General features: G+C 38.3%; 1 protein-coding gene across 1 annotated transcript in view; it reads left to right on the top strand.

Annotated features, from left to right (window-relative positions):
* Positions 1-10,187, top strand: part of HECW1 (HECT, C2 and WW domain containing E3 ubiquitin protein ligase 1) — a 384,473-nt gene that overhangs the window by 21,787 nt on the left and 352,499 nt on the right. The gene's annotated exons all lie outside the window — the stretch shown is intronic.

The following is a 10,187-nucleotide window of genomic DNA, read 5'->3' as shown; positions in this document are numbered from 1 at the left end:
GGTGTATTGAAGTCTCCAAGTACTATAGTAGTGTTATCTATCTCCTTTTTCAACTTTGTTAATGTGTGTTTCATATATTTTTCAGGTCTTTCCTTTGGTGCAAAGATATTCAATATTGTTATATCTTCTTGTTCAATTGACCCTTTGAGCATTATGTAGTGACCTTCTTTGTCCTTTGTGATGGTTTTTGCATTGAAATTTCTTTTATCCGAGATTAGTATCGCTACTCCTGCTTTTTTTTTTTTGTTGCCATTTGCTTGGTATATTTTGTCCTATCCTTCAATTTTTAGTCTTTATTTATCTTCATTTTTCTGATGTGTCTCTTGTAGGCAACATATTGATGGATTTTGGTTTTTTTATCTAATCTGCTACTCTTTTTCTCTTCAGTGGTGCATTTAAACCATTCATATTCAGTGTAATTATTGAAAAGTAGGGTTTTATTGCTGTCATTCTGTTCAATTCTTTTTGGTGTTGTTGCTAGTTACTTTGGTCCATCCTGTTTTCAGTGGCATCTCTGTTTCAAGGATGTTTCTCAGTGTTTCCTGTAAGGCTGGTCTTGTTTTTACAGACTCCTTTAGGTTCTGTATTTCTGGGAATAATTTGATCTCTCCTTCATACTTGATGGATAGTTTTGCTGGGTACAGTATTCCTGGTTGAAAGTTGTGTTCTTTAAGTGTTCGATAGATGACATTCCACTGTCTTCTTGTTCTCATGGTTTCTGCTGAGAAATCAGCATTTAATCTTATCTGTTCTCCCTTATAGGTTACTCTTTGTTCCTCTCTTGTTGCTTTTAGTATTTTCTCCTTATCTTTGGTTCTAGCAAATTTGACAATGATACGCCTTGGTGTTTTTAGTGTAGGTTCTATTCTATATGGCGTTCGCTCAGCTTCTTGAATATATGTTCTGTCATTCTTCATTATGCCTGGAAAATTTTCCTCTAGTAATTCTTCCACCACTTTTTCAGTGCCTTTACTTGCTTCTTCCCATTCTGGGATCCCAATGATGTTATTTCTTTTAATGGTATCCCACATTATTCTTACGTTTTCTTCTGTTTCCTTCTTTTTTGCTTCTGCTTTTTTCTTGGTTATATCTGTGGTGACAATTCTATCTTCTATTTCACTAATTCTGTTTTCCATCTCTTCACCTCTATTTGTATGTCCCTCCATCATGTTGACAGCATCAGAAACCTTAGATTTCATATTTTGGATTATGATTTCTTGTTTTTCCAGTGCCTCTAATGCCTCATTTGTTTTCTCTGTGTTGTTTTGGATTGTTTTTTTTAAGTTCCTCCTGATTTTTTACTGTAGTGTCCTGTAATTCTTCAAGTTTGTTTTTCATCCATTGAAAACATTCCAGCATCTTTTTTTTTTAATTCTGCATCAGAAAGTTCAATCAGACTTTCTGGCTTCATGAAATCCATTGCTACTGTGCCATTTTGGGGGTAGATATCTTGTTTTAGGCTCGCATGGTGAGTGAGGTACCCTGCTTCTTTCGAGACATTGAAGTGGAAGAGTTTTTGAAAACTAAGGTGATAGTTGGTTCTTGGTTTGATGTCACTACTTCTCTATCGAGATATCCAGTACCTCCCTTTTGCTTAAGTTGGTGGGACCAATGTGGTAGGGCCAAACAGCAGTTTGTAGTCAAAAGAAACTAAATCTTCAATATTGGACACTTTTTCAAGTGAGGTTGAAAAATGCTATAAATTTGGTCTATGTGTTTTTGTTCTTTTGTGTGGTTTTTTGTTTTGTTTTTGTTTTTGTTTTCTTTAAGTCCTGGCCCTAGGGCCTTCGGCCCTTGGGCCCCAAAGTTCAGAACTGGTGGCGGGGTCGCAGACTGGGGTGGGGGAAATGATGCAGTACCTGGAGACATGGGTCAAAGGTGCTGGGGGGGTTCCCGGTTTGAATCCACTCCCTCTGTCCACTGCGTCTGTGTGGCACCCAACTTTGCCAGTCCCAAAGTTCAGAGCTGGTGGCGGGGTCGTGGACTGGGGTGGGGGAAGCGATGCAGTACCTGGAGACGTGGGTCAAAGGTGCACGGGTGGGTCCCAGTTCGAATCCACTCCCTCTGTCCACTGTGTCTGCGTGGCACCCAACTTTGCCAGTCCCGAAGTTCAGAGCTGGTGGCGGGGTTGTGGACTGGGGTGGGGGAAGCCCCCAATTTCATTCTATACCTCACGTGTAGCATCAGAAAAAGGAAACACACGAACACACACAAACTATTTGTATTGAGTCAATTTGCTCATAGTAATCTTTCAGAACAGAGTATAATGCCCAAAGGATTTCTAAGGCTCTTTTCTTTTATGTGTGTTTTATTTTTTAAAAGATTTTTTATTTTTTCATTCATTCACTGTTGCATGTTTCCTCCTTCCCATTCTTTCCCCCGCACCCAATACATTTTGTGATGCACTTGTTGTTCCAGATTGTTGTCATATATAATGCCTAGTCATATATTCCTATTAAACAGTTCTTTACTTCATCTGTTCCAATGCAGTGTTCATTATATATCCATTCTTTTCTTATTCTCTCCTCAACTCCTCATGTCATTCCTGTTTTATTACAGTGCTATTATGTGGTATTTGTCCTTTTGTGACTGAGATATTTTATTCAGCAAACTGTCCTCCATGTTGTGTGTAATGTTTTATGAGTTCATTGCTTGTGAATGCTGTTTAATAGTCCATTGTGTAAATCTACCGTAGTTTTCTCTATCCATTTGTTTAGTTATAGATATTTTGGTTGCTTCCATCTCTTTGCTATTGTGACTAACACTGAAATAAATATGGTTGTGCATATATCACTTTGAGTTGTGGCTCTGGTTTCTTTTTAGTATATTCCTAGTAGTGGAATTGCTTGGTCAAATAGTATTTCTATTTCCATCTTTTTGAGAAAGTGCTAGACTGCCTTCCATAATGGTGTACCAATTTACATTTCCACCATCAGTGAATAAGGGTTCATATCTTTTCACAACTTCACCAATATCTGGAGGCAAAGATGATAAAGTTTCATCTCATATGCTTTGGGCATGTTTCAAGGAGAAGTTATTCCTTGGAGAAGGAAATAATGTTTGGAAAGGTGGAGGGTCGGCAAAGGAGAGGAGATCCCTCAAGCAGGTGTATTGACACAGTGACTGTAACAATGACCTTGAGTGTGTCAGAGATTTTGAGAATGGCATAAGATAGGACGGTGTTCAGATCAGTCACTATAAGGTATACTCGACTTGGTGGCACTAAGAACAACAACAACAATAACAATATTTCACTCATGGAAACATACTCTAAAGAAACAAGAGCCATGACACAAATAGATGCACACACATCAATGTTTGTTGTTGTTGTTAAGTGCTGTTGAGTTATAGATGACTCATAGTGACCCTATGAATGAAAGACCTGAACACTTGTATAATTTTCATTGTTTCTCCAGGTTCATAGAATCTCCGGAAGCAAACTATTTCAGAAGTGGATAACACTCCTGCTTCCAAGCTTTTTTTTTTTAATTGGGAAGCTCCAGCGAACACGGTCTACCATAGGTAACCATTATTGCATTTGACACATCAGTGTCACAGTGTTTAGCATCATAGCAACCATGAGTTACCTGTGTACATCAAATGGAGAGACCTGTGCTATGCCACTTAGAAGAATGTTTGACCAAAAACAATTAAGACCAGGACTGAGGGCCACAGATTGAAATCACCGACATATACTTGGTAACATAACTTTCTATCCACGATGCCAATAGAGCTCTTTCTATGTTGTTGTTTTTAAGTGCTATCAAGTCATAGATGACTCATGGTGACGCTATGAGTGAAAGACCTGAATACTTGTATTACTTTCATCGTTTCTTCGAGTTCATAGAGTTTCCAGAGGCAAGCTATTTTGGAAGTAGATGTCACTCCTGATTTTAAGCTTATTTTAATCGGGGATGTTTACTAAAGCATTATTCACAATGTTGTTTTTGTTGTTAAGTGGCCATCGAATTGTAGACGACTCTTAGCGACCCCATGAATAAAAGACCTGAGCACTGTTCATAGAGTTTCCTGAGGCATGCCATTTTGGAAGTGGATGCCACTCCTGCTTTCAAGCTTGTTTGAATTGGGAAGCTCCACCAAACACTGTCCACCATGGGTAAAACATTAGCACATTTGTCACATCAGTGTCACAGAGTTTAACATCACAGCAACTACGAGTTACCTTTATACAGCAATGCACAGACCAGTGCTATACCACATAGAAGAATGTTTGGAAAAAAACAATTTAAACCAGGCCGGAGTGTCACAGATTAAAATCACCCACCTTGGGCTTGGTAGCATAACTTTCTGTTATATATCTTTCTCTGTGTTGTCGTTGTTATTGTTGTTAAGTGTCATTGAGTTGTAGACGACTCATAGTGACCCTATGAATGAAAGGCCTGAGCACTGTTCATTGAGTTTCTGGAGGCAAGCCATTTCAGAAGTGGATGCCACTCCTGCTTTCAAGCTTGTTTTAATTGGGAAGCTCCACTCAACACTGTCCACCATAGGTAAGCCATTATCACATTTGGCACGTCAGTGTCACAGTATTTAGCATCACGGAAACCATGAGTTACCTCTGTATAGTAATGCACAGACCAGTGTTATACCATGTAGAAGAATGTTTGACAAAAAACAATTTGAACCAGGCCTGAGTGCTGAAGATTAAAATCACCCTTCTTGGGCTTGATAGCATAACTTTCTGTCCACAAGGCTATTCACAATAGCAAAGAAATACAAGCAGCTCAAGTACACATCAGCAAACAAATGAATAGAAAAACTGTGGTAAATTCACACAATGGAATATTATACAGCATTGGAAAAACAATGAATCTGTAAAATGCTACACAGTATGGATAAGTTTGGAAGACATTATTCTGAGTTAAATATCTCAGTCACAAAAAGATAAATACTTCATAAAGACTACTATTGTAAAAATATGATGGACACTGGTGATAGGGAAGAGCAGGAAAGAACGGATAATGGACACTACACTGGAATAGGGATCTCTGCTGGCCTAGTGGTAAGAAGTTGCTCTGCGATCCTAAAGGTATGTGGTGCAAATCCTCCAGCTGCTTTGTGGAAGAAAAATTGGTGATTAGCCTATCCTAGCAGATTAGCGACCTCTGGAAATCTACTAGAGGATTAGCTGTGTGTTAGTTCAGACTCAGTGACAAGAAAATACACAGTGAAATAGGTGAAGGGAAGGACTATCTGAGAGAAATGGATAATTAGACACTTTATGCATGACAACAAAGTGGAATAAGACATGCACTACAAAGTGAATTGGAGGGGGAAGGGAGGAAAAGGTGTAATATTGAATGAATGAAACCCATCCTTTTTGTAAACTTCCATTAAAATTATAATTAAAAACCAACTAACGTGACCATTAAAAAACAGTGTATAAGGATGGCAGAAGAAGAATCAATGTCTTTGAGTTGCGATCTTAAAGAAGTGTATTAAATACCTTATCAACTGACAAAATAACAAGTAACTATGTCTCAGAGAAAATGAAACTAGGGTGCTACTTAGAGGCAAGGATGGTGGCACTTGGTCTCATAGATTTTTAATATGTTGTCAAGAGGGGCCAATCTTTGGCAAAAGATGCTTGGAAAGACAGAGGGTCATTGACAGTCTCAGCAAGATGGACTGACACAGTGATAGTAGCAATGTAAATCAAGTATAACAAGTATATAAATTGACAAGTATTTCAGAGATGTTTAGGGTGACAAGATTCAGAGCCATTGTATATAGAAATATTATCAGTCATAGTTGACTCAACAGCACCTTACAATAACAAAAACAACAACAACAAAACACCAATATCTAGTGATCTTGTGCTCTATTGTATACAGAATTTTCAAATTTGGAAACATAAAGAAAGAGGAACAGTTGTAACCAAACACTTATGATTGGGACTTGGAATGAGAGAAGCATGAATGTAGAAAGAAAAACTGGACATCATTAAGAAATAAATAGTATACATAAATTTTGAAATACTAGGTAATAGTGAAATGAGACGAATTGGCATGAGGCATTTTAAATTAGACAATCATATGATCTGCTACACCAAAGATGAAAAGGTGAGAAAAAAATGTGGTCACTTTCATAGTTAAAAGGTAATTTCTAGATCCATCTTGAAATGTAATGTTATGAGCTATATACACATACAAGGAAGTTCAGTGAATACCACTATCATACAAATATATGTGCCAAAAACCAGAGCCAAAGAGGAGGAAAGACATGATTTCTACAAACTTTTGCAGTCAGAAATCTATCAAATATAAAATCAAGATCTATTAATAATAATGGGTGACTGGAGTGAAAAATTTGTGAACAGGGATAAAGGGTCAGTAGTCAGAAAACATGAACTTGGTGATAGAGATGTAGCTGGGGATAGAATGATAGTATTTTTGTACAATTAATGATTTATTCATTGCAAACACCATTTATAAGAAACATAAACACGGACCATCCACACGGATTTCACCTGATTGTGTGCAAAGGAATCAGATCAATTACATCTATGCAAAGAATCACTGGAGAAGCTCAATATTAGCTGTGAAAACTAGGTCAGATGCTGATTGTGGAACAGACCATCAACTACTTATATGCAAGTTCAAATCAAAGCTAAAGAAAGTTCAATCACATCCACAAAAACAAAAATTTTACCTTGAGTCTGTCCCTCTGAATTGAAAAACTATCGCAGGAACAGATGTAAGGCCTTGAACATTAATGAAAAAGATCAGATGATACGTGGAAGGACATCAAGAATATCATTCACAAAGAATGCTGAAGGTCGTTACAAAGACATTGCTGTTGTTATGTGCCATTAAGTCGCTTGCGACTCATAGCGACCCTATGTACAAGAGCCCTAAATGCAGTTCTATCCTGTGCCAACCTTGCCGTCTCAAACACTCTCATTCCCACCCCCCACTCACAGAATTGATCCATCTCATCGAGGGTCTTCCTCTCCTGCACCGTCCCTCCACTCTCCCAAACATGATGTCCCTCTCCAAGGACCAGTCCCTCCTTGCAACATGCCCAAAGTATGTCACACGAAGCTTCAGAATCCTTGACTCCAGGGAGCATTCTGGCTTCACCCTCTCCAGGACAAACCTGTTTGTTCTCCTAGCAGTCCATGGTATATTCAACACTCTTCTCCAGCACCACAGCTCAAAGGCATCAATTCTCTTTCTATCATCCCTATTCACTGTCCAGCTCTCTGATGCATAGCACATAATTGCAAAGACTATAGCCTGAATTAGGCACACCTTAGTCTCCAGTCTGATGTCATTGCTCTTCAGTACTCTTGAGAGGTTCCTGACAGATGACTTTCCCAATGCAATTCGTCTCCTGATTTCCTGGATGCTGTTACCAAGAGTGTTGACTGTGGAACCAAATAAACTAACACTGTTAACTATCTCAATCTCTTCACCATCCATACTGATGCTGCCAATAGGCCCAATGGTGAGAATCTTTGTGTTTTTGATGTTGAGCTTCATAGAACAAAGAAAAGGCTGAGTTGTATGTCTGAAGAGACTCTACATATTGCACTAGAGCATTGAGAAGCCAAAGCAAAAGGAAGAAAGCAGAAAATTGGGTTGAACAGATGATTTCAAAGGGCAGTTCAGGAAGACAAAGTATTATAATGAAGTGTACAAACAGAAGGAGTCAGAAAATTTTAAAAAAACTTGCTTGGCATTTTTTAAGCTGGAGGAACTAAAGAACAAAAGCAAGCCTCAACTTCCAATAATTAAGGATGGTATAGACAGAATATTGAATGATCTAGGAAGCATTAAATGAAGATGGAAGGAGTATACAGTCACTGTACCAAAAAGAATTGATTGACACAGGAGAATTTCATGAAGCAACATATGATCAAGAGGCAAAGGTGATGGAGGAAGTTCAGGCTGCTCTATAGAAACTGGCATAAAACAAGACCCCAGGAATTGATAAAATACCAAGTGCCATATTTCAATAAACAAATGCTGCTCTGGATGTGCTCGCCAAGTTGTGCCAAGAAATCTGGAGGACAACTACCTGCTCCATGTCTGGAAGATACATATATTTACTCCCATTCCAAAAAAGGTGACCAAAAAGAGTGTAAAAATTATAAAACAATATCACATACAAACCAAACCCTGCTGAAATTATTAAAAAAAAAAAAAAAGAAACATTGTACATTGACAGAGAACTACCAGAAATACAAGCTGAGTTTTGAAGTGACACTAGAGACATAGCCAATGTCAGATGAATTTTGACTGGAAACAAAGAGTACTTGAAGAATGTCTATCTGTGTTTCATTGACTATGCAAAGACATTTGACTGTGTGGATCACAAAAAATTGTGGCTGACCTTGAGAACAACAGGAATTCCAGAACACTTGATTATGCTCATGTGAAACATATACTTGGACCAGGAAGCAGTCAGTACTCAGAACAGAGCAAGGAAACACTTCATGGTTCAAAATGAGGACAGGAGTAAATCATAGATGAATGCTGTCTACATACTTTTTCAATATATGTGTAGAACAGATTATTTGGAAGGCTGGGGTTTATGAGGAGGAATGTGACATCAGCATTTTAAGAAGATTTGACAACAACCTGCGGTATGCAGATGACACAACCTAGCTTATTGAAACCGAGGAGGACCTGAAATACTTGCTGCAGTAAGTCAAGGACTGTAGTCTTCAATATGGATTGAAGCTTAATACCAAGAAAACAAAGATTCTCACCACTAAGCCAATTGGAAGCACCAAGACAGAGGGAGAAGAGAATGAGGTTGTTAACAAAGTCTTCTTACTCAACTCCACATGTTGCACCCAGTCATCAGGAAATTAAAAGACAAATTGCACTGGAAAAGTCAGCCAGGGACCTCTCCAGAGTACTAAAAGTAATGATGTCAGTTCAGACATGAAGGTGTGTCTGAGCCAGGTGATGCTCTTCATAATTACTTGCTTTGCATCAGTGATCTGGGTAATGACTAAGGATAACAGAAAAATAATTGATGCCTTTGATTTGTGGTGCTAGAGCAGAGTCTGGAACATACCATGAACCAACAAGAGAACAAGCCGATCTACGTTAGAGCAGATGAAACCAAATTTCTTTGGAAGCAAGGATTTTGAAGCTCTATTTGACATACTTTGGACATGTGTCCTGGAGGGATGTGCTCTGGAAATGGTCATATTGGTGTTGTGGTTACAACTGTGAATCTTGTAGATTTATATTGGAAGTTTTCTGTGAGAATTTTTTTTCCTGTAAAAATTGAAGACTGATAAACATTGAAGGGAAAGTAGGTTCTGGGAATTAGATGACTGCTTTTGTTAACATTTCTGGAACATGATTTCTCCTCTACAGTAATGCAGAAAGGGTGAGACCAGCTATACTGAAGCCAGAAGGTCACACAGGCCCAAAATTAGACTGAGAGATTTCATTAGGTAAACATACCAGATGGTGAGGATGACATGGTTTTTAAAGCTTTTTATTTTAATGCAAACCTATTTTCATCAAGATTACTCAACCTTCACAACTGTTGCTGTTGTTATTGTACCATTGAGTCTGAACCAACTCATAGCTGTTCCTCCACTGTGTTTTCAGAGGCAGTAAATCATATGGGAATTGGACAAGAACAAACTGGGAGGAGGGTAGAGAGAATTAGTGCAACAATGAATGAATGGAAACCCAAAATCTCTGTAAATGTTTATGAAAATTAATAAAATATAATTATAGAAAAAAATCATATGGGAAAAGATTGCCCACTTTTCTCCTGTTAAACAGCTGGTGGATTAAAATTGTGTGTCTTTGGGTTGGCAACACAACTCCTTGCCATGTTGTTGGTGTTAGGTGCTGTAGGGTAGGGTATGATTCATAGCAACCCTATAAACATTAGACGTGACCCCTGTCCTATATTGTGTCATCCTCATCATCCCTGACACACTAGAGCTTATTGCTGCAGTCACTGTATCAATGAATGTCTTCTCCTTTGCTGACCCTCCATCTTTTGAAGCATGATGTCCATCTCTAAGGAAAAACCTCACTTAGTAACATGTCCCAAGTATGAGAAATGAAGCTTTGTTATCTTTGCCTCCAAAGAACACTGTGAATACACTTTCTTCATGTCATATCTATTTGTCCTTTTGGTAGTCCATGGAATGTTCAGTACCTTTCTCCAGCACCACAACTCAA

The sequence above is a fragment of the Elephantulus edwardii genome, unplaced genomic scaffold (assembly GCF_000299155.1).
Source record: "Elephantulus edwardii isolate Elephantulus edwardi_28Jun2011 unplaced genomic scaffold, EleEdw1.0 scaffold00276, whole genome shotgun sequence".
NCBI lineage: Eukaryota > Metazoa > Chordata > Mammalia > Macroscelidea > Macroscelididae > Elephantulus > Elephantulus edwardii.
The sequence above is the reverse complement of the archived record's forward strand: the minus strand, read 5'-3'. Positions and strand labels throughout refer to the sequence as shown.